This window comes from Schistocerca piceifrons, chromosome 8 (assembly GCF_021461385.2).
Source record: "Schistocerca piceifrons isolate TAMUIC-IGC-003096 chromosome 8, iqSchPice1.1, whole genome shotgun sequence".
In the NCBI taxonomy this organism is placed as follows: domain Eukaryota; kingdom Metazoa; phylum Arthropoda; class Insecta; order Orthoptera; family Acrididae; genus Schistocerca; species Schistocerca piceifrons.
In genome coordinates, this window is record NC_060145.1 from 147,321,852 (window position 1) to 147,348,114 (window position 26,263).

Genomic DNA, 26,263 nt, shown 5'->3' on the forward strand with positions numbered 1-26,263 from the left:
AATCTATACTCAGCAATGTAAAATTCTCAGCTCAATAATTTTTAAATTTTTCAAACGGAACACAGGATAGTTAGTGGCTCCTGAACTATCTGTTGCTAATTTTCTTTATCTTTATTAAATTAATAAAACCATGGCGAAAGTTGGTACAGTTTCATTACTACTTATATCAATTACGGTGCTGTCATTTTAGGTTCAAATGTCTCTGGGCACTATGGGACTTAACAGCAGAGGACATCAGTCCCCTAGACTTAGAACTACTTAAATCTAACTAACCTAAGGACATCACAGAAGTTGGTACAGTTTCATTACTACTTATATCAATTACGGTGCTGTCATTTTAGGTTCAAATGTCTCTGGGCACTATGGGACTTAACAGCAGAGGACATCAGTCCCCTAGACTTAGAACTACTTAAATCTAACTAACCTAAGGACATCACAGACGTCCATGCCCAAGGCAAGATTCGAACCTGCGAACATAGCGTTCGCGCGGATCCAGACTGAAGCGCCTAGAACCGCTCGGTCACATCAGCCGGCTGTCATTTTAGGTTTGTATCTTATAAACAAGTAATTTAACCTATCACGTGTTTATAGTTTTTGGTATGAAAATAGGTTTTTACTCAATAATTAAAAAAGTAAAGGATGTAGCTTCACATTAACGTCTACCATTTTTTATGATAAATTGAACCAAATTCCAAAGGTATGAATCTCTCATCGTAAGTGTTTAAGATTTTAAAAAATGGAATAACTCAAAACATAAGAGGTGTCTTCATGGAAATCTCCACAGAATGCTTTTATACCCTACTGAACCTAATTACAAAAGTATAACTTTCAAAGTTCAATGTTATGCGCTTTTTAAAATTTCGTAAAACTGGATTTTTCAAGGAACTAATTTTCGGATTATGCTGTGATACGAAACCTGAAACGCTGGCTTGGTTTTATATAACCTGGACAAGTTTTGTAACAATATTTAAACATTTAATTGTACAGAAGGTTATTGTGCAAACTCTTTGTTCATTCCGTTCGCGGTAAGCGCAAGCTTCTGCCATCTCGACGTTGCCTGAATGACGGTGGAAAATAGATATCTCGCTCGCCACACTAGCATACCGACCAAGTGCTTGCTTCCCCACACCGCTTTCCAAGATGGCAAAAATTGTGCTCATAATGATGCATGTATATGTTTGCTCTAATCTAAAATGAGTTACTTCATCGGATGTAGCATACCTTGGATAATATCTTCCTGAGTGATTTGACACCATAATCAAGGCAAAAGGCAGTGTTGCATCGTCCTAATGTGATGTCTCTTAAGCGTGCTCAGTTGTTTGTACGATGTTCTTGTGTGGTAGAAATTTCAAATACTTATTTTGAACAGTCTCTGAGATAACGGATGATAAACGCCCAACATAGATAAGACGGGGGAGACCTATAAAAATCATTAAACGCCTGTGTATGCAATAAAGTGATGGGAAGAGCCCTAGGTGCAGTGAAATAGACTCAATGGTGTTTGTGCGTTTAGTGCGTATTATTCGAGTCATACAAGTACAGAATGCACAGCGGACACTGTTAGATGATCTTATTAGTGACTGGATCATTTCCAGATTGAAGTTCACTTGCTGTATGCGTGGGCAGCGTTTAGAATTCCACGTCGCGTGAATTGCCATTAGACAAATGGGAAGAAGTTTCCAAGAGAGCCGATATATTCGATAGACCATGTGCGACATACCTGCCCCGTATTCTTTATCCACTTTAATCCCCCTACTACCAGGATCGTTTTGTCTCATTGAGTGCCACAGCGATCGGATAGACTCAAAGTAATTTGCACCTCATATATTGCCAGTATTTTAATGAACTAACATGAAAACATACATTCTAGTTGTTCACTGCAACAGTGACGATTCTGTTGTCATAAATATTAGTTCAAGAACACAAAACGATATTTAGATTGGGTCATCTTGACCCCAGTCGTACTCAGTGCAGAAACACATGAATAAATTTTAATGTACTGTCAATATAAAACCAAACGAAACATCATTGGATTTACTCGACTCACAGGAAGAAAGTTGAAAATTTGGTAAAAAATACATTTGAAAACAAGGGAGCTATGATATTCCAATTGGTTGTTGGGTCTTATTGACCACCGTGGTACTAGGAAGAATGCAACAGCTACGGCAAGAAATCATAACAATGTCTTCAAAATAAGCAGGAAATAATATTTTTACCGTTGCAGTTGTTTCGTATAACAGCTGTTCAACAGAACAGCTATAATTCTATTTTCGTAAACATTATAGTCAAGTAATAAACAAACAATTTAAGCGGGGGGGGGGGTCTCGCTGACCCCGGTGGTACTAAATGCATAAACCACAAAAAAATTTAAATGTTTTTTAAATAAAAAAATGAACGAAAAGTCACTGGACGCGATTAAACTGGAGGTGATCGTTTTGGAAATCAAGTTCTAAAAACAAGGGAGATATATATTTCCAGATTGTATCAACCCCAGCAGTACTAGGAGAACTAAGTGCCCACCTTCCCCGTCTGGACACTTATGACATTATTTTGCTTGTATCAGACTATACTCAGAGACTAGTGAGAACAATGTTGCTCATTGAGAGGTAGAGAGTGGGTCCCAGAGTGGTGAGGGGAATTTCCTGTTCACCAGTAAGTCTCGGTTTAGCCAGTGGGTTGATTCTCGTAGTCTGTTTATGTACGTGCCCTTCGTATATTTCAGCAATCTGACATTACTGTTAAAATGGAGCAATATATTAAACCCTGTTGTGATAAAATTATAAAACGACTGGTTCACTGGTAAAGTGCTGTGTTCGTCGTGAACTAAATTGTACGTCATAAAATGTGGTTCTGATGTAGCGTAAAAGACACTTTCGGTCACAACTTGTAACCGCTTGAAATTATCCGTTCCTTTCCATATCGATCGTTTTCCATACTTTTACTTGAAGTTTATATAATCGGATTCCCTTTTAGAAATCATCACGAGTTTAAAGTATTCTAACATGTATTGTAAGTCAGAACCTCCTTTTTCGCAATGACACAATAGGTTTAGTTGGTGATGTCTTTCAGTAACTAATCCTGCAACCTACAATTTGAGAACACTGTTCATCTTAATTTTGGCACTTTTTTCGAAAACTTTTAAAGCGATTCATATATTTCAATTGAATCACGAGGCCAAAATACCCAGCTGATGGTAATTAATTCTACTTAAAAGAAAATGTTTAAATTACTGTTAATTAATTGTAAACACAAGTAAAGGTACGCTGATTATTTTCGTAATGCTATCTTTGGACAAAATCCAAAATCAGTTTCGTAACATTCTTACGAAACGGAATCGCTTAATTGAAATCACAATAACATATTGTTTGACTTTTATTTTGATATTTTTCTACTGACTTTAGTTTCTGTATGTTTTAGCCTATTTCAATTAGTCCACTGTAAACACAATTTGCAAACGACCAAAACCAATAATTTGTGTGGAAATCCCAACGCCATTTGCGTACGCAGATTTATCTGTATAATTACTCATTAACGTAACTTAAAATCGCTTAATTTGCTTTGTTAGTAAGAGTCTTGGCACGATATCGAGAGCTACGGATGTGTTTGTTTTCAAAATAGCGCTATGTTGTTTGTGCACAGCATAAAGAGAGAAACACTGGTGCACTCAGCTATTTTAGTGCAACTAAAGAGTGTTGTTTCTATTCAGGAATCCTAATAAACAAATATTTTTTGACCTCAACATATGAAGACGGAGACCTGCAATCCTCGACAACAAACGACTGCATGACAAAGGTATAAAAGGGAGTTATAAATTTGAGTATCTGCGTTGTTAGTGGAGTCCATCTATTGTAAACTATTGACGAATCTGACTGTGCTCTCGTCTTTGGCACCATCACGTTAGGAACACACACACACACACACACACACACACACACACACACACACACACCACTGCAAGTGGATCCTGCAACTGATGACAGTAATTTGGAGGGATTGTAGTCAAATTTGAATCTTTATACCACTTTTTTCCATTTTTTGAGCATACTGCACATAAAAAGCTACACATCACGAAAGATTTTGTAATATTTTACAGCTATAGTTACTAAGTACTTGGAATTGTGAAAATGAACACCAACAAAGCCCTGTTAGAGTAAAATTTTGGTAAATTTACATCATGCCAGAAGGAAATCAGATACAGAAAATAAGTAAAAACAAACGGTGTTAACATGATATTGCAAGTTTACTTTGAAATACATATTTGTAACGACCTGGAAGTGTTAAACTTAAAGCACTACCGCCAGGTGCTCTCTTCACACCAAAAGCAATTAAAGGATAATCAGAAGTCTAAGAGCTTGTGGGAGGGTGGAAAGGCAACTGAAAGAGGTAATGAAACTATTGCTTTTGGTACAAAAAAAAAAAAAAGCGAAGTAGGTGGAGCAGGAGCCATATGAAACAAATGTAATAAGTGGTACAAAGATACCAAGACTGATAAAATGTTACCCTGGTAACTGTATATCATGGAACTGTACGTCTATCGTTTTCGCCGTGAATATGGACCTGGCTTCATAAAAATGACTGACCATACAGGATTGGCTTATCCGTTACAGATACTGTTGAACAGCTTGAATGTGTATTAAATGATTTTTTACCTACATTTAACTGTTAGCAATGACTACAGTAACATTTCTTTACTTTCATTAAGTTAAGAGTCATTTCTGTAATCACAGTTTTCCTTTACGAATGTTTTCCAATTAGATAATGTTTTGCCTGCTTCCTACACACAATATTCAAAGAGTTTTCACATAAATTCAAAGAAAAATCGCTCTGTAGGCATCTCCAGAGCCCTCATTTTACAAAGAAGTATATGTAATCATACTTAAAGCATGATGTCATGCACTACACGTTGCTTCACTGCGAGAAAATACAGGGAAACCTTTAGCACATTGCCTAGTGTGATACATATTTAATGAAAACTGAATTTCTTTACCCATAGTCCGATTATTGGCAGTAACAGTGTTAAAATCCGACTGTGAGATCAAAGCGATCACGTCAAAATAACAAAAAGTACACATAAAATCCGATAGTGGGACAGGACCAGATTTCAGTGTTAGCTGCTGCAAAATTATTTCTGCTCTCCAGTAGCAAACAGTTGACAACACAGACGAAATGCTTAAAAAATTCACAATAAGAATTATCTTGAAATTTCGATAGGAAAACGGCAATATTCATAATACATGCCGTTATAGATCTCGAATGTTTGCAGGCTATCGACATATGTAACGTTGCGCACTTATTTAGCTGCAATTCGTAACAAAATCTAATGCACCTACAATAAATTTCCTGCTGTGTAATGAGTAATTCTTACAGTTTTCCCTTATGAATGTTTTCCAATTACGTAATATTTTGCTTGCTTCTCACACACAATATTCAAAACTTTTCACATAAATTCAAAGAAAAAGACCTCATTTTACAAATATAGCGTAACCACACAATGTCTGACATTTCATCTCCAACAAATATTTACATTCTGACACGACCTTTTGGGAACCTTTCGTTCAACATGTTCCAACTTCAACTAGATCCCGTCGTTTGTTCTTCAGATAAATTGGTGTAACACTGGGCTTAGCTTGCGTGCAGATATAATCCTAACATATAGTAGTTAAAATATATTTCCTATCCATGATGTCCATGTTTACAAGCACTGTATATTCTCAGAATGAGATTTTCACTCTGCAGCGGAGTGTGCGCTGATATGAAACTTCCTGGCAGATTAAAACTGTGTGCCCGACCGGGACTCGAACTCGGGACCTTTGCATTTCGCGGGCAAGCGCTCTACCATCTGAGCTACCGAAGCACGACTCACGCCCGGTACTCACAGCTTTAATTCTGCTAGTATCTCGTCTCCTACCTTCCAAACTTTACAGAAGCTCTCCTGCGAACCTTGCAGAACTAGCACTCCTGAAAGAAAGGATATAGCGGAGACATGGCTTAGCCACAGCCTGGGGGATGTTTCCAGAATGAGATTTTCACTCTGCAGCGGAGTGTGCGCTGATATGAAACTTCCTGGCAGATTAAAACTGTGTGCCCGACCGGGACTCGAACTCGGGAATTAAAGCTGTGAGTACCGGGCGTGACTCGTGCTTCGGTAGCTCAGATGGTAGAGCGCTTGCCCGCGAAAGGCAAAGGTCCCGAGTTCGAGTCCCGGTCGGGCACACAGTTTTAATCTGCCAGGAAGTTTCACTGTATATTCTGTTTATAAAGAGACATGTTTGATGTTTTCGTGTTGGAAAATACTATTATAAGCTTGTTCAAAGTACCGGTGCATCAAAATACTATCAATAAACGATCTTTGTGCATATTGTCGTAATAAATTCCACATGATTGAGATGTAGATAATCATATGTGGGGGGGTATGGATCAGAATATAAACTACTCCAAAAGATGCACTGTACTGCGTGCATCTATATTGGTCATGCAAAAGAGAAAACTTCGTTTAGCTGATCACATTTTCTGTCAGACTTCATTTCAAGGCACAGTGAAATTTATGCGTATCTTACTTCTCATTTTAAAATCATTGAGTCCTACGATGTACTCAGAATCGTTATTAGGACGTCCTTCACTCGTTTTCGCTGATCGCTGACGTCATTAAACTAGCTATTTAATGTGGTTTAGTCCTGGGGACGGTGGAGGGTTGCGAGGGGGGGGGGGGGGGGGGGGTCAGAGGGGTGCACTGTGTAATCAGCTATAATCTTTTTAAATCTATCTGGGATCGTAGGAAGTTAATGTAAGAATTCAAGGTTTACTAGCAATATACAGTAACTTCTGTAAAAGGCTAAGTGGCATAATATTCGGAATTATGAGCGGTGACATATTTCACAAAAAACACATTAGATATGTGAGGTCAAACATTTTTTGCGCTGGGAATTTTCATTTCCATTACCTTGAACAAATCGCATAAGACAGAAGACATCACAATATCTGGAAATGATAGAAAAAGTAAGTCTTAATGCGCAGTTAGACAGTACTAGGAAAGGACTGGAAATGTAACTGAAGAGAAGGCCAATGAGAAGCAGAAAGTGGTAACTGGAAACAGGGATCACAGTAAGAGAATATTATCTGACAGCTCTGTCTACGGTACAAAAATTTTCTTTGGCTGTTATCTCAGGTAAGAAAGGGTCTTCCGCAGATGGAGATTAACCCAAGACAGAAGCCCTTCAGTAGGACACCTGTGGTTTTAGAGAAAGTAGGAAAATATGGGCATGTCCCACTGTTAGGTACTAGACATAGAAGAGGTGGGGACTAGTTGTTGTGGGAAGAATTAGGAAAGAAGTCCACAAACTTCTTCATGCCAAGTGGCAGAGGATACAGGGTTTTTTCTGGAAAGATTTTGAAAAGGAGGATCGTGTTGTGATAATCGGTGAAAAAGGAAACAAAATGAACAGTGGTAAAAGTCAAAGTGTCAGGGGTGACCTGGCAAATATGGAAACAGCAGCGAACCACACAAGTGTTGAGTTTGTTCCTGTTTTGATCTACATCGGATTTTGATAGGTAATTTGTAGGGCTTGCAATTCCGCTCGCAATACCTATCGTTTTCGACGTTAGAAATGACGCGCGGCAGCTACAATATTCAATAGTAATACGTAGTACAGACGTCATATTCAAATGTGGTCACACACTGTGTTGTTAAACATACAACTTGTAATTCAGCACCACTCACTGATAGGCCGCAAAGACTGGATGCCATGACTACTCAGAGTCCAGCAGACAACACCCGAACGGAGGCAGCGTCTACGTCTTAGCGGACAAGCAATACTCTGTTAGGTTAATGCTTTGTGATTTCAGTTCGTACCATTCGCAGTTTGTTGTTCAGGATCCAAAAAGTTAAAAGTGGAAAATTCTAGATTAAACTAAGATATTATATAGTCCGCCCGGTTAGCCGGGCAGGAAGTCGTGGCGGTCCCCGGCACGAATCCGCCCAGCGGATTAGTGTCGAGGTCCGGTCTGCCGGCCAGTCTGTGGATGGTTTTTAAGGCGGTTCTCCATCGGCCTCGGCGAATGCGGGCTGGTTTCCCTTACTCCGCTTCAGTTACTGTGTCGGCGATTGCTGCGCAAACACTTCCTCCACGTATGCGTGCACCATAATTACTCTACCACGAAAACATTGAGGTTATACTCGTCTGGTGTGAGACGTTCCCGGGGTGTCCACGGGGGGCCGAACCACACAATAACCCTGGGTTCGGTGTGGGGCGGCGGTGGGGTGAGTGAATTGCTGTAGCCCATTCTGAGGTTGTGGACCACTGAGGGCTACGGCGGGGACGAAGCCTCTCCGTCGTTGCTAGGTCCACAGTTCCATACAATACAATACAATGCAAGGTGATCTATAACTTTCTCAAACGTCGTTCATGGAGGCCGACGGGCCCTTTGAGCTTGGAGGCCCCAGGACTGTCCACTTAGCCCTGTGGTAGCTACGCCACTGATCCCAGTTCAACAGTTCTGTAAACCAGGCGAACCTGGAGTTACATTAACTGCTTCTACCATTTCCAGGGCCTAAATACGTTTGGTTTCTGTTGACGCTATTTAAGTAGTGACATGTGCGTTGGTGGGGAAATACATTCACTCTTGGGCGCATGACTGCAGTCACTAGCGTGAAGGCGGCGCCTTTTTTGTGTAAACTCAGATGTGAGACACCAGTATTAAAAGAATTAAATATAACTGGAAATTTTGAACCCATAACATGTGAAGATAAAAATGAGGCTAAACTAAGTTTATTTCTTCAGAATATTACATGGTTAAAAATATATTTAACAAGCTTCTGATTTGCTCCTGAAAACAGCAACCTCCAAATCATGTAGAGGCGTAATTCTGAACATAGTTCGATCACTGATACAGGAATGAACAACATGCGCAGATATAAGTTAGTACCAACGTACTACAGGTTATACCTGTTGAACGGAGTTATCACTTATATTAAGAAGGTACACAAATGCAAATGCGTAGCTACCTGTAGATCATGCATTGATCGACATTTTGTAGCTAGTGCTCCATAAACTGATCTTCATGTGAAATTAAGAATGATAGTCACAGTGTATAGATCTTAAACCAGTAATTTCGAATTAACTACTGGCCATTAAAATTGCTACACCAAGAATAAATGCAGATGATAAACGGGTATTCATTGGACAAATATATTATACAAAAAACTGACATGTGATAAATTTTCACTCAATTTGGGTGCATAGATCCTGAGAAATCAGTACCCAGAACAACCACCTCTGGCCATAATAACGGCCTTGATACGCCTGGGCATTGAGTCAGTTTGGATGGTGTGTACAGCTACAGTTGCCCATGCAGCTCCAACACGATGCCACAGATCATCAAGAGTAGTGACTGGCGTATTGTGACGGGCCAGTTGCTCGGCCACCATTGACCAGACGATTTCAGTTGGTGAGAGATCTGGAGAATGTGCTGGCCAGGGCAGAAGTCGAACATTTTCTGTATCCAGAAAGGCCCCTACAGGACATGCAACATGCGGTCGTGCATTATCCTGCTGAAAAGTAGGGTTTCGCAGGGATCGAATGAAGGGTAGAGCCATGGGTCGTAACACATCTGAAATGTAACATCCACTGTTCAAAGTGCCGTCAATGCGAACAAGAGGTGACAGAGACGTGTAACCAATAGCACCCCATACCAACGCGCCGGGTGACACGCCAGTATGGCGATGACGAATACATGCTTCCAATATGCGATCACCGCGATGTTGCCAAACACGGATGCTGTAAACAGAACCTGAATTCATCCGAAAAAAATGACGTGCACCAAGGTTCGTCGTTGAGTACACCATCGCAGGCCCTCCTGTCTGTGATGCAGCGTCAAGGGTAACCGTATCCATGGGCTCCGAGTTGGTAGTCCATGCTGTTGCAAACGTCATCGAACTGTTCGTGCAGATGGTTGTTGTCTTGCAAACGTCCCCATCTGTTGACTCAGGGATCGAGACGTGGCTGCACGAACCGTTACAGCCATGCGGATAAGATGCCTGTCATCTCGACTGCTAGTGATACGAGGCCGTTGGGATCCAGCACGGCATTCCGTATTACCCTCCTGAACCCACCGATTCCATATTCTGCTATCAGTCATTGGTTCTCGACCAACGCAAGCAGCAACGTCGCGATACGATAAACCGCAATCGCCTTAGGCTACAATCCGACCGTTATCAAAGTCGGAAACGTGGTGGTACGCATTTCTCCTCCTTACACGAGGCATCACAACAACGTTTCACCAGGCAACGCCGGTGAACTGCTGTTTGTGTATGAGAAATCGGTTGGAAACTTTCATGTCAGCACGTTGTAGGTGTCGCCACCTGCGTCAACCTTGTGGGAATGCTCTGAAAAGCTAATCATTTGCGTATCACAGCATCCTCTTCCTGTCGGTTAAATTTCGCGTCTGCAACACGTCATCTTCGTGGTGTAGCAATTTTAATGGCCAGTAGTTTATTGGTGAAACAACTAGATGTCACACTAAACTTCTTAACTTCCAGGTAAAATGTGGTAATTCTGGCTAGTTCAGTTTTTTTACAGTATACTTATTCTACAACTACATCTACGCAGATACTCCGCAAGGCACCGTACGGTACGTGGCAAGGGCACGCTATATTACTAGTAGTCATTTCCTTTCCGTTCCATTCGCAAACAGAGCGAGGGAGAAACGACTATCTATATGCCTCCGTATAAGCCCAAATTTCTCGTATCTTATTTTCGTGATCCCTATGCGAAATGTATGTTCGCAGCAGTAGAATGGTTTTGTAGTCAGCTGTAAATGTCTGTTCTCTAAATTGTCTCAATAGCATTTCTCGAAAAGAACGTCGAAAGTCGCCTTCCCTCCTGGGATTCCCATTTGAGTTCCCGTAAATCTCCGTAACACTTAGGTGTTGTTCGAACATACTGGTAGCAAACTCTGAACTGCTTCGATGGCTTCCTTGAATCCAACCTCGTATGGATCCCAAACACTCGAACAGTTCTCAAGAATAGGTCGCACCAGCTTCCAGTATGCGGTCTTCTTTACTGGTGAACCAGTCTTTCCTAAACTTCTCCCAACAAAACGAAGTCGATCATTCGCCTTTCCTACCACAGATCTCACTTGCTCGCTCCACTTCGTATCGCTTTGCAACGTTGTGCTCAGATATTTAAACGACTTAAATGTGTCACGTGGAACACCAGTAATAATGTATCCGAACATCACATGTTTTTTCTTTCTGCTCATCCGCATTAACTTACATTTCTCCACATTTAGAGCTAGCTGCCATTTATTACACCAACTGAAAATGTTGTCTAAGTCGTCTTATATCTTCCTACAGTCACAAGGGACTGAATTTAAGCCTTAGACCCACTTAATGATTTTACGTAAGACAAGAATTTTCTCTGGTCCTCTGCCAGATATTTTGCTAAGGTGTGACGGTGGTAGTTGTTGAATGCTTCGCCCATAAATGTTTTCACAGACCCACGAATCTCTGCTAACATTTTCTTGTCGTCAACTGCGCGTTCCCTTTTGAACCCAGAGCGCAACAGCTTCTGCTTCCTCAGCATCTTCCGAATTTCGTTATTAAAGCATGGTGGATCCACATCTATAACTTGATATTTCATGTAATCTACTTCCATTACACAAGCTGGAACAGAAGGTAGGAGAACAAACAACTCTGCGATTTAAAACATGACTGCAAAGCAATACTATAACTGCCACGCTTAATAGACTCTCAGGTAACGACGGTTAACTCTTTAGATTAGATTTACTTTAATTCCAGTTGATCAGTAGTGAGGAGGTCCTCCAGGATGTATAACATGTACGGAAACAATAATACATGACAAATATTTACAAATAACACAAGTAAGCTAATGTACCATCCACAGGTCGCAAGTGGAATGATCGTTATTTTCTTTTTTTTTTTTATTTGTTATAAGAAAGGATCATTTTACGAGGGCAGTTCAATAAGTAATGCAACACATTTTTTTCTCGGCCAATTTTGGTTGAAAAAACCGGAAATTTCTTGTGGAATATTTTCAAACATTCCCGCTTCGTCTCGTATAGTTTCATTGACTTCCGACAGGTGGCAGCGCTGTACGGAGCTGTTAAAATGGCGTCTGTAACGGATGTGCGTTGCAAACAACGGGCAGTGATCGAGTTTCATTTGGCGGAAAACCAGGGCATCTCAGATATTCATAGGCGCTTGCAGAATGTCTACGGTGATCTGGCAGTGGACAAAAGCACGGTGAGTCGTTGGGCAAAGCGTGTGTCATCATCGCCGCAAGTTCAAGCAAGACTGTCTGATCTCCCGCGTGCGGGCTGACCGTGCACAGCTGTGACTCCTGCAATGGCGGAGCGTGCGAACACACTCGTTTGAGATGATCGACGGATCACCATCAAACAACTCAGTGCTCAACTTGACATCTCTGTTGGTAGTGCTGTCACAATTGTTCGCCAGTTGGGATATTCAAAGGTTTGTTCCCGCTGGGTCCCTCGTTGTCTAACCGAACACCATAAAGAGCATAGGAGAACCATCTGTGCGGAATTGCTTGCTCGTCATGTGGCTGAGGGTGACAATTTCTTGTCAAAGATTGTTACAGGCGATGAAACATGGGTTCATCACTTCGAACCTGAAACAAAACGGCAATCAATGGAATGGCGCCACACCCACTCCCCTACCAAGAAAAAGTTTAAAGCTATACCCTCAGCTGGTAAAGTCATGGTTACAGTTTCTGGGACGCTGAAGGGGTTATTCTGTTCGATGTCCTTCCCCATGGTCAAACGATCAACTCTGAAGTGTATTGTGCTACTCTTCAGAAATTGAAGAAACGACTTCAGCGTGTTCGTAGGCACAAAAATCTGAACAAACTTCTCCTTCTTCATGACAACACAAGACCTCACACAAGTCTTCGCACCCGAGAGGAGCTCACAAAACTTCAGTGGACTGTTCTTCCTCATGCACCCTACAGCCCCGATCTTGCACCGTCGGATTTCCACATGTTTGGCCCAATGAGGGACGCGATCCGTGGGAGGCACTACGCGGATGATGATGAAGTTATTGATGCAGTACGACGTTGGCTCCGACATCGACCAGTGGAATGGTACCGTGCAGGCATACAGGCCCTCATTTCAAGGTGGCGTAAGGCCGTAGCATTGAATGGAGATTACGTTGAAAAACAGTGTTGTGTAGCTAAAAGATTGGGGAATAACCTGGTGTATTTCAATGCTGAATAAAACAACCCCTGTTTCAGAAAAAAAACGTGTTGCATTACTTATTGAACTGCCCTCGTACAACACTCGTATACTAAAATCGCTTTAACGCACTGAATTTAAAATTAAAGAAAATTGTTGATAAGGTAGTAAACATATCATCTTATTTCTAGTATTGATTCCAAGAACTGAGCTGTCGGTTTGAAAAAGTGATACATTTTAATGACAAATTTCATTCAGGAATAAATATATTGGGAAGCAGTAGTTAGTATCCCTGATTACCTAAACAGGGCTCTGCAGGATGTTCTTGAGTTCACACCACATATAACTCTTATTGCACGTTTTTGTGCCCAGAAAACTTTAGCTTGGCTTGATGAATTACCACAAAAAATTACCCCATAAGACATTATTGGGTGAAATTAAGCATAGTATGCCAGCTTTTTCATTTTTATATCCCCTAAGTCTAACAGATTTCGCATTGCAAATAGAGATTTTTTAGACGCTTCAGCAGTTCTGTGGTGTGCTCCTTCCAGCTGAATTTATTATCAAGCTGTATTCCCAAGAATTTTAAAAAATGTTTCAAATGGCTCTGAGCACTATGGGACTCAACTGCTGTGGTCATAAGTCCCCTAGAACTCAGAACTACTTAAACCTAACTAACCTAAGGACAGCACACAACACCCAGCCATCACGAGGCAGAGAAAATCCCTGACCCCGCCGGGAATCGAACCCGGGAACCCGGGCGTGGGAAGCGAGAACGCTACCGCACGACCACGAGATGCGGGCCCAAGAATTTTACACTGTCCACTTCTTCTATCTGCTTGTCATCATATGTCAGGCATATACTCTTGGGAAACCTCTTGCAAGTCCTGAGCTGCATGTAGTGTGTTTTTTCAAAGTTTAGTGACAGAGAATTGGCTAGGAACTAGTGGTTTATGTCCACAAATATTTTATTAGCTCATCTTTCTAAGACTACACTTGATTTATTATTTATTGCAATGTTTGTACCTTCAGCAAACAAAACAAACGTGGCATCTGGTAATGTTACTAATGAAAGGTCATTGATATACACAATAAAACCTAAGGGCCCTAAGATGGAACCTTGTGGTACCCCACATGTAATGAATTCCCAGTTGGATGATGCCTCATAGGTTAATACATGTCTCTTTCCTAATAATGCCCTTTGGTTCCTGTGAGAGATATAAGATTTGAACAATTTTGCAGCATTTCCTGTTACACCATACTATTCCAATTTACTTAAAAGGATTTTGTGATTTACACAGTCAAATGCCTTTGTCAGACCACAAAGTATACCAGCTGCCTGCAGTTTTTTGTCAATGATGTCTATGCAGATAATTAATTTATTAATTTTATTTCTCAGTCCTCAAATATGCAATAAGGACAGCTGACATTTCCCTTTGACAGAGTTAAAATTGGGTAGAGTTAAAATTTCTGCTGATTGTTGAAAATTCTTAACAAACAGCTGTTTATGCTGATGTAATAATCTAGAATTATGTTTTTTGGTTTTTTCTTACACTGAAGGTTTGTCTCAATCCTAACCTATCTTAAAAGTGGGTTTCTTGCTGTCCTCCCTACCCTAAAAAAGGCTCCTTTCTGAACCCTATAGCCACTGGTATTTTATCACTCACGACAGCGCAGCCCCCTCTCTAACTTCCCTGCTATTTTCCCAGCCAGTTTACCCTTCCATTTCCTGTTGAGGTGAAGGCCATGCCTAGTATAATCCCACCTATTGACTGAATCAACAGGAACCACACCAATGTGTGACCCTGAATATGACATAAGCGGCCATTCCAACTCCAAATTAACTCTCCTGACAGAGGAGTTCAAATGAGGACAGTCATGGTGCCCAAGAATAGATGGAAACTCAACACAACTACACTTCTTCTACTGTTATGTTAGGTGACGTACACAAAATATTTGGAAAATTATAAAGATAAAAAAGAGGAAAAAATGAGGAATTCAATAAAAATTGGGGAAATGAAGACTGGAAAGATCTATGTAACATCTTTGGTTTCTAACAAAAAATGTAATGCATTCTGTAGCATAGTTATAAGCTGGTTAGAAAACTATTTTCCTAATAACTTTAACCATTGGTGGTAGATTAAATACCCAAAACCTCCAAACGTCAGTGTTCATCAATACCCACTGCCAGTAGCATATAATTTAGATTTGAATGCATCCTTAAATGGTACTGTACGAGTTTGTAAGAAAATCCTTGAAAACGACTGATGAATTTCTCCTTCTCACATCACCAAAGCATGTTTTCAGTGTTAGCAACAGTGTCAGAAATAGATGTTCAAGTGTTTATAATTAAAATTAGCTTTAAAAATAATGAAATGTTGGCTATATGAACATAGGAGCATGCTGAGTTACTTTTGTAACATACTATTTCACAGTGGTACTTTTGCAGATAGGTTTAAAAATTCTACCTTAAGTGTCTTAACAAAAATGGACAGAAAAAGTTAATGAAGAATTAGTAACCCATCTCATTACTACCAATAATTTGCAATATTTTTGAGAGTATGTGCTGTACAATAGTCCTTATGAACTGTAAGCATAGCAAACAAAGTAGAAAACATACTGGATTGAAGGAAATTCAAAGGTTGTGAACCACTTGTGCATTATTATCTTTGACACATAATATACTAAAATCAATAGATGAGAAGTTATTAGCAACATTGTTACTTGATTAAGGCTTTTGATAATGTGATAAATAATATCCTCAAGCAAAAGTATGTATTTTGTCGAATATTGGACTGAACAGATTCATTGTTTTCTTTGTAACTGAATGACAGTAAACAGAGTTTGTCAGTTCTGTATCAATTATACAATAATACACACTCATCTGAACCAAGCACAAATGAGGTATCACAAAGTTATCTTTTGGATCTTCTTTTCCCCTTAATACACAAAATAGATTCTCCATCTACAGTTTCAGAAAAATGAAATGTTGTCATTTTTGCGGATAGTGCAAGTATAGGAGTAAATAATAGTATCAGTAGCCTTCCTGAGAAGGTAGCAATATATGGTTCTAGAAAAATGGACTGCCACTGAATTAGACGATTGTTGCACCTCAATGAGCTATAAAACAGTCATCAAAGAATGAAACAAAAAAATAGAAGCAGATAAGTCTTTGGGGCTATACATAGATCACAACCTTAATTGGAAATCCACAGCCTACTATTTATGAAGTACCTTAATCAGCTGTGCTTGAAGTAACAATGGGTACAGCTACATATGATTTACAAAAGGAGAAACTAGTTTAGTCTGCATGTTTTCATTCAGTGAAATGTTATGGCATAATTATTTGGAAAACTCAAGTTGCAGGGACAATGATTCTAAGTTGAAGTGTCTGTACAATTCACGTTTGGTGTTCATCCTAGTACATCTATTAGGGACCTCTTAAAACGTTTATGATCAGACAAATACTCACAGATTATATATTTCATGCATACCTTCCTCCCCATGCTCTCTCTGTCCATCCTCTCTTCCATCATGTCTCTGTCCATCCAGTCCTCTCTCTCTCCAATTCTATCTCCTTCTCGCTCCTCTCTCTGTGTCCATCGCTTCTTAACTCAATGTTTGTCCAACTTTTTCTATTACCTCTTCCCATTCGCCCTTTTCTGCTCACTCACTTTATTCATCTCCTCTTACCACCTCTGACTATCCATCTTTTGTCACTCTCTCCCTATTCATCCCTTCCTCCGTCTCCACCCCATCCATCTTCTCCTCCTCCTCCTCCTCCACCTCCTCTTCCTACTCTTCCTCCTCCTCCTCCACCACCACCACCACCACCACCACCACCACTGTCCTATCCATCTCCTTCTGTTTCCCTATTGATCTCCTCTTTCTCTATCTTTGTCCACCCTCTCCTTCCTCCTCTATCTTACCATCCATTCCTGCCCCCTGCTCTCCCTACCCAGTCCTATCCTGTCCCTACCTCTCTGTCCATCCTCTTCTCTATCCATCTCAACCTTTCCTCAGCCACAAATGTCTGCACATGTAGCCCCTGCACATCAGTCTGATGAAGCATGCTGATTCTAGTTCCACAACACAAGTGGTATGCAGGGCAGCCTACATTCAGGGGCTTGAAAACTGTTTTTTTGCCCCTGCAAAGCAGGTTAATGAAGCAAGCCAAAGACAACATTCCTGCCATGCAATGAAGCTTACATGTCAGCGGCTTGCAAATTATGCTGTACTTCTGACAGGTTACCTGCTCTGTAAGTGAGGGTAGTAATAGTATTCGTACATAACACACAAGGGAGCATACTTGGCAGAGGCTGAGAAATCATTATCTTGCCAGTATCTCCACTCCTATTGGAGCTAGGAGGTTATAAACCCCACAGAGCTACACTTGCCTCAAAAAATAGTGGGAAGCAGCTATAAAAGAGCCTCCACAAAGGCTTATGAGGTAGTATTAGTACAAAAAGATTCCAGTTACATGGACACAGATGTTTTTAACACATTGGCATATCATATCAAATGTCACATAGATAATGTGATTGAGTCTAAAACAATTATATAAATCTGAGGAAAAAAACTGCAACCAGTCACACTTTTAGATGAATGCTTTATTTTTCCATCACTAATGTCTAGCACAGAGCCCATTACCAGACAGCAGCAAGAACTTATTGCACGAATTTTACATTATTTTCGTCCTATAACAGAGTATACATGACCTCCTTGTATACAAAATTTTTTAAACAAGGTGTTTACGTTTTACTTACACCAAGAAAGGTTCTGCTGTAGATACCACAACACAGTAGTCTGCATTCAGGGTATTGAACATGATGAAAATTGGATTGACTAAAGAAAAGATGGTAAACACATTTGTTTATATCTGATGTCGTGCCAGCTAGGGGTTGATTTGGTTGCACCAAACAAAACGTATGTGCCATAATGACACATTCCTACAGTTATGATGTATATTATAACAAAGACTCCTTTTTAGTAGACTTGATCAGTGGTCACTATAGATTTAATTTCTAAAAAAACAGTGACAATCTAAACTGAATTTCTGTTAATATGAAGGTTGCTTTACTGAATGGGCTAATCATGGCAATCCCATTTACTGGTATAGAAATACAGAAGTGGATTGACGACTTGTAGGTGCATTTTGTTTCTTATTTCTATTTGGTCATTGAGGATACTGTCAGATACTTAGGCAAGGCGGCTATATATTTCCAATTCTTTGAACAAATTCATCTACTATTATTAAAATTTTTGTGTGTTGTACTGCTTAAGATTTACTCTGAGGAAGCCCACTTAGGAAGCCCGAAACGTGTTTTATACAATGATATGGTGGAACACGTAGTAGAATGCAATTACCATGACGCCATCCGCAGAAGATTACATAGTTACGTCAAATTCATCTATACTCTTTTTCTGAACTAAATGTAATCTTTCGAAGCTTTCTTGAAACTATTGTAAATGTCGCTAGGTTGGGCTATGTGAGCAGCAAAAGTTGATTTCTTAAATATTTTAGCCTGAATGGAGTCATGTGTTCTCTGCATCTTACGTTGAAACTATTACCAGTTTGACTCATATAAAATGTAGGATACACAGAGCACCTCAGTTTAGAAATAGCAGTTGTTGTGTGGTTCATTTTGGAGATAAAAGTAACGAAATAGTTTATACGTCATTTTATTATTTTTGAAAAAACTAGTCTTGATATGTTAACACAGCACAAGTTTGCACTTCGATGTGAGACTTCTACTACCGATGAATGATATGCAGTTATGTTTACCTGAGTTTGGAGGGGGATGGGTGAATGACTGTGCTAAAGTGCTATTTGTTACATAGAGGTATTTTTGTCATGGTACTAGCTACACCTGGCTGTGCTTCACTGTGGTTAAATGTAACGTGAAATGAATGCGAAAGTAAAAAGTATTCTGCGAAACAGACTCAATGATAAAACACGTCATTCAATTCAGTGCGCTGTTTTGTGTTGCTGTGGCTATAAATATTGACAGGGAAGGAGAAAAAAAGATGCTTTCACCAAAAATTATTTTTATTGTAATTATATTGGACTGATAAGAATTTTTGTCAGTTTTCTGCGTAAACATAAAATTCGAACTTTTTCCACATCTGGAGCATATGCCGTACAACTGCCCAAGAGAGAAATAACCGTTTTCTAAATTCAAACCACGCACTTGCAAAAATTTCACTTGTGCTTTACTGGTAGTCATACTGAATGCAACTAGAAATTGAAGTGTTTGGACTCGAACGCCATGCCGGTAGAAACAAGTGGTATTCTGGAAGTAGTACGTCTTCATTCTTACGAATTCCAGTCATAATTGTTGCTTCAATTAGACTGGTCGTCAGTTTTTAAGTACTAATCGTGGTCATTGCATAACTTTCGCTGATTGGTGTTTCGGAGTAATATAATCGGCACTCCAGTTCTCAAATTCGGAATGTGTGTGGGTAATCTCGAGAGAATTACTCAGTTCAATTGGAAAATTCTCTACTTTGTTTTGATTCATCGTGCGTCTGTTTACGATGATGTAATTCATATCGCGTACGCCGACGCTTTTAGCCGCTAGAATGCCTCTCCCGCTCAACCATCCGTGAATTCGATAGTTCGTTGCGGTGTTTTGGAAAACCTCGTCTAGTATTTCTTCTTTGCAATTCACGATGTTACAGAAATTAAATGGGCAGATGATATTTCCTGTTCCTGGAATGTAGGTACAGTGTTGTTACTGACCTCGAATAATTGTCTTGAAAATATTTCAGGTGCTGGACGGTCAGAAGCTGAATTTTGTTGTTAAATGTATTTTTCTGACTGTTCTCCAAAGAGAATATTTCAAGCAGGCATGCAGTTCATCTACTGACGTTGAATGAGGTATAACTGGAACAGATTGCCTGAAGTCACCAGATAGTAGTAGCACTGACCCTGAAATGGAAACCGACTATATCGCAAGTCTTTCAGTGTATGGTGTAAGGTATCCAGTGGTTTTCTGTGAGCCACTGCACATTCATCCCATACAATGGTTTCGCACGCCTGAAGGAACTTTCCGGTTCCTGATGTTCTTGAAATACCACATTCGAGTTTTCTATAAATCGCACGTACACTGAGAGAGCTCAATGAGCAGCACTCCCTCCTTGCGTCAACGTGGCACCAGTGCATGAAGAATCAAAAGCAACAGCAATTTGGACGTTTCAACGGGTTTTAGCCTGAACCAAGGAAATTGAGAACGTTTTTAGAGTTCCATCTGGAGCGTCCAAAACGTATAATCCGTTGTATTGGTTGGCCACAGCCTGTATGATGGTGTCAAATGCCATCTTTCGTATCGGAAGGAATTAGGGTTTATTTCCTTGTTGAAAAGCTGTAAGTCATTTCTGTAGGATGATTGATTGTCCTGTGACCAGTTCCTTGTCGAATGTGGCACTGATGGACCATTTTAGAGCTGTCATTGTCAACTGTGCCAACAACGTGCCAAACATTGCAAGACAAAGATCCTCAATGAAGATTAGCTCGTCATCGTACATTTCTTCTATGAAATACAAGTCATGATTTGGGTTTATTAACACATTCTGTGCAGAATATCTTTGGCCACGGTCTTTGTATTTGTCCCACAGTTGCATAGGACATGTCTGAAATGGATTAGAAGTGGCGGATGAATCCTCAATTGACTTGTCCCAGTGATCGTCGTTTCTAGGAAATGAAGCACCTCACATGCACTCCTACACTTATTGTGTACTATTCCATCCACTGTTCGCTAAATGTGTAAACGATTCAGGACCACGAACGGTAATGAGAAGCAGCCGCAAATGAAGGCATTCAGCGTTGTTTGGACATACACTGCATATTTGGTGAAAATATTTCAGGTTGTCCAGCCACTGTTTCACCTTTGTTCCTTCTTTCAAAATTCTTTCATGTTGCGATTCAAGTGTAATACGTCGAATGTCTGCACCATCAATGATCTTGCAAAATCAGCTGTTTGACACAATAGAAAAACGCTGTTAATCTTATGTTTGGTTGATGGGTTTGACTGGTCTGTATGCTTTTTTTTCGTAAAATGCATTATTTATCGGTTTTCAGGATGGACAACAAGATAGACACTTGGATCCCTCTCGTTGATTGGAGATCCTAAAATAAGCTACACAGTTTCATTGTTGCTGATATATTTGTCGATTTGATATTGAGAGATTTCATGTAAATTACTTCTTGTTGAAACGCCAGATACGGCAACATCTCTGCCTTTTGTCGACGTATTTATAAATTGTTTATGTACTTCAGAGAATTTCTGTACTCAGCATTGATATGTAAAAAAAAAAAAAAAAAAACCAGGAAGACCATATTTTCGCTCATTCTTAATAGCATTCTGTACATATTCGTGCATGTCGTAGACTACCAGTATATGTCGCAGGCAATATTGTGATATTTTCTATGTTGCTTATATGTATATGTTCTTCTGATGTCAGTTTCTTTTGATTAATCCTAATGAATACTAGTTGTTCCGACTCTTATTTCCATGTATACATTGGGGAGCTACCGATGGAAGAGCTGCCGACATCTCAGAATATTTTTACATACCATAATCCGACAGGAATGATAATTCACTGAACTAATTTTTTTGCCTGTGCTTTTCCGTCTGACTATGTTTATCATTTTGGTGTTGAAATGATTACCATCTTGACCGTTTCGAATCTCTCTAAGATTCTACGATGGAATGTGCCATCCATGAATGTCAGCAATTCTTTGTAGTTGTTCATTTCTGCACAGCAAAACGATACTGCTAGGATGAAACTCTTCTTCAACCATGACTGTTGCCACCTCATGAATTGTTGGCGCGTTATATCGTCTGACATGCTCACTGGTTGGTGTTTGTTCAGCGTCAGTAACAATTCTATGGCTGTCAAATAGCATAACATAAATCGCATTTTTGAACATTTGAATTAAATAATCATCATGTAACATTTTTTTGCAACGACTCAGCAATATAATTTCTGATTCCAGTAGAGATTTAAGAGCGTGCATTCTGTTGGTCATTTTCATCTCCGATGACGTAGATTTGGAGAAATTTATTGTTACTGCTCGGAAAATCAAGCAAAGAAGTGGTGATAAGTTTGTTCCTGTATTTTAAATGTCGGGATCAAATGTTCCACTGTAACGTTAACGCAGAGTGAAGTCATCTGAAAACAGATGTTGTAATTGATAATGTTTTTGAGGAATCATTAGTAGTTCCAATTAACAAAAGTTTCAGTGCTTGCTTTGGCAGCTCGAATTCAGGTAGCTTCAGGTAGCACATTCCTGGTGTTACCCCTTTAAATCTCAGAGTTTTTCAATGTGGATTAACTTTGTCCATTTTTCCAATTTAAATGAATCCACAAGACGTATTTATTCAATATCCGGTTCGTATGATAAAGAGATTCGATGACATAAAGCCCTATCATTCAGATATTGCATCTGCATACTTCTTCACTGTTGATCTATTGGTTGTTGGCATTGTTGAGACGATTGTGATGCTCTTCTTCTTCTTGATTCAGTTCATGAAACTCATACTATGGTCGGCGAAAACCAAGACGACGATTACTGAAAAAGAAAGAACTGAATACATAAAAAACAGATACTTAAATCATTTCCAAAATAAAATAAATGAAGTGAATACAACACTCGGTATCAAATCTCTTTCGCTCACTGATTATGCACCACAGTGTGAACGAAAACACCACCTTTTGTCTTCCTATTCATCTCGTAACACTCGTAATGTGGCCCACGAAAACATAGATGACGATCAACAGGAAAGAAACCAAAGAAATAAAATCTATTTTAGAAAACAGATAGTCAGAACACATACCAAACGAAAGCTATGAATTAAATTGAATGCTAGAATGGGAATCAAAGTAAATCACATTTTGATTTTCGAAAACATATAATCAAATCGTCTTCCAGGTATAACAACACATGAGTATTCGAATGCAATGTTGTGCCAAAATTTTAAGTCAATCGACCGATTACTTTTTCGAGTTTTGTGAAGCCGCTGTAAACAGTGTTTGTTATACCAGATATATAATCATTACTCTCAGCTGTTAGGTTTATTATGCTAAGCTCTGTATTCCGCATCCAATGGAACTTTTTCGACTCTAGTGAGTACCACACAATAAAAAGCCATATTACGGAGCTTGCATGACGAGAAGTACCATAGATGCTGACACTAGTTGTACTGGATTTTCTGTGTACTTGAAATTTATGCTTGCCATTTTGTTTGCTAATCTATAAATCAAGGAAGATAATAGCATTATGTGTTTCATGTTACGGAGTGGACTTTATCTGATGAGGGAGGTTGCTAAGTTATTTTGCAAAACAATCTATTTTCCTTGATGTTCCGTTATAGAAGATAAGCATACCATCCACACATAGTTTGTAATAATTAATCTTTTTTGTTATTACTGCATTAACTCTGACACAACATGTTTCTAGACGATGCACGAGGATATTGGTTAGAAGAGTAGTTCCCACTGGGACTCACTTTTTGTACACAAACAACTTGTGGTTAAAGCTGAAATAGTCGTGCACTATCACCACAATTTCCACAATTTAATAGCTTTACGTAGAAAAACGTGCGTTTTATATATTTTTTTGGTTAATGAGATTCTTTCGTTTACTTGTATATTTGTGTACAAGATAAGTATATCGAAAGACGCGAATTGAGCTTTGTTCAGAAAGGAAATACCTTGAATACTTTTATTAGGCTTATAGCTATTTTTTATTCGAAAATTATCTTAAAATGCAGAAACTGTAGCGGTGAAGCATAAAAGGCCGCGCTTGGCATCTTGTCAGTCTTTTGACTCACTCTTAGGATGGCCGGACGATAAGCGGCTGAAATATCAGTGGAGGAAATTTTATTTCCGCGGCTGCATGCCTGAAATTTAATGGGCCGAAGGGTTCACGATTGTGCATTCAGACTTTTCATTTAAGGATAAGAGGAAGTAAAATTCTTTCAGTACTTCTTTCTAAATTGTAGCTATATTTTGGGGGTTGGATCATAATTAACTTCTTTTACATTTCTTAAAATCTAATGTGTTATTTACGTATTTCTGTACAGATAAAGGGAATATGTAACTATCATAGCTATGCTAGTTAGTTTATATAACACTTTCTTCATATAGAAAACTTTCCGTTTACATTGCCACAATTTTTAAAGATTAAATGTGTACTTGCCACCACTAACTAGGCTAAAATGAAAAAAATCATTACTACAGGGCTATTACAAATGATTGAAGTGATTTCATAAATTCACTGTAGCTCCATTCATTGACATATGATCACGACACACTACAGATACGTAGAAAAACTCATAAAGTTTTGTTCGGCTGAAGCCGCACTTCAGGTTTCTACCGCCAGAGCGCTCCAGAGCGCAGTGAGACAAAATGGCGACAGGAGCCGAGAAAGCGTATGTCGTGCTTGAAATGCACTCACATCAGTCAGTCATAACAGTGCAACGAACGACACTTCAGGGCGAAGTTCAACAAAGATCCACCAACTGCTAACTCCATTCGGCGATGGTATGCGCAGTTTAAAGCTTCTGGATGCCTCTGTAAGGGGAAATCAACGGGTCGGCCTGCAGTGAGCGAAGAAACGGTTGAACGCGTGCGGGCAAGTTTCACGCGTAGCCCGCGGAAGTCGACGAATAAAGCAAGCAGGGAGCTAAACGTATCACAGCCGACGGTTTGGAAAATCTCACGGAAAAGGCTAAAGCAGAAGCCTTACCGTTTACAATTGCTACAAGCCCTGACACCCGATGACTAAGACAAACGCTTTGAATTTTCGGCGCGGTGGAGATCATGATCAGCAATTCATGTCATGGCCTCCACGCTCTCCCGACTTAACCCCATGCGATTTCTTTCTGTGGGGTTATGTGAAAGATTCAGTGTTTAAACCTCCTCTACCAAGAAACGTGCCAGAACTGCGAGCTCGCATCAACGATGCTTTCGAACTCATTGATGGGGACATGCTGCGCCGAGTGTGGGAGGAACTTGATTGTCGGCTTGATGTCTGCCGAATCACTAAAGGGGCATATATCGAACATTTGTGAATGCCTAAAAAAGCTTTTTGAGTTCTTGTATGTGTGTGCAAAGCATTGTGAAAATATCTCAAATAATAAAGTTATTGTAGAGCTGTGAAATCGCTTCAATCATTTGTAATAACCCTGTATAATGTACGTCATAGCTGTAGAAGCATGTCATTACTGTACCGTATTGCTCTTTTGTGCAACCAGCAGAATCACTAGTTGACATGTCCGCCATATTCTCTTTAGTCAAGATCATGTTCAGCATTCTTGATATCATGGCTGAAGACAGCTATGGTGCAATGTATAAAGGAAAACCTTTCCTCAAGCAGGTAAAATATAAAGGCCTTTTATATAATGTAAAGGCTTCTGAAGATTAGAAACTCATGAATATTCTGCTATAGTATAGGAGCAGAAAAGTGAAAATTTGTACAAGAAATCCTTGCTGCCATCTGACGATGGTTCGAAACCTGAAACCAATGACGATGACATAACGCATTCATGAAACGTTTGTTTACAGTTTTTTACTTCACTGGTACATATGAAATCAGCTGCGGTGTTCTCAATCTATTATGGTTAGATAATGAATCTAATAAGTTTCTACTGAAGAACTCGTCCTACTCCACTGAAGATAAACTTCACAGAAACCGGAAATTAATGGTCTACGATATATTACGTTTAGAGTTAGCTCTGTAATATGACAGTTTTTCGTAATTTTAAGTCACAAACATTTAATATATGACCTTCGCTGTTTTTAGTTCGTAGTGCCCCCTTCCCCTCCCCCCCCCCTTCATTGCATATGACAAACGTGATGTAACATAGTGTAATTCTTTTATCTTCCCAGTACAATAATCCAGCTTTATTCTTTCGCATATCAGCTGTGTTATTTATTCATGTTGCTACCAATTAGTCTGAAATCGTTAACAATAAATAATTATTCTTTTTAATGTTTCAGCATTCATCCGCCATCTCCGGTTTCCAAGACAACAACAAAAGGTATGGATATA

The 26,263-nt window shown here is 39.6% G+C and overlaps 1 protein-coding gene across 1 annotated transcript in view; it reads left to right on the forward strand.

The window, feature by feature from the left end:
• LOC124712144 (TWiK family of potassium channels protein 18) overlaps positions 1-26,263 on the forward strand; it is a 1,284,422-nt gene that overhangs the window by 330,678 nt on the left and 927,481 nt on the right. The window contains exon 2 of the mRNA XM_047242441.1: positions 26,212-26,252. The gene's annotated coding sequence lies outside the window, so the exon portion shown is untranslated. The remainder of the gene's footprint in view (positions 1-26,211; positions 26,253-26,263) is intronic.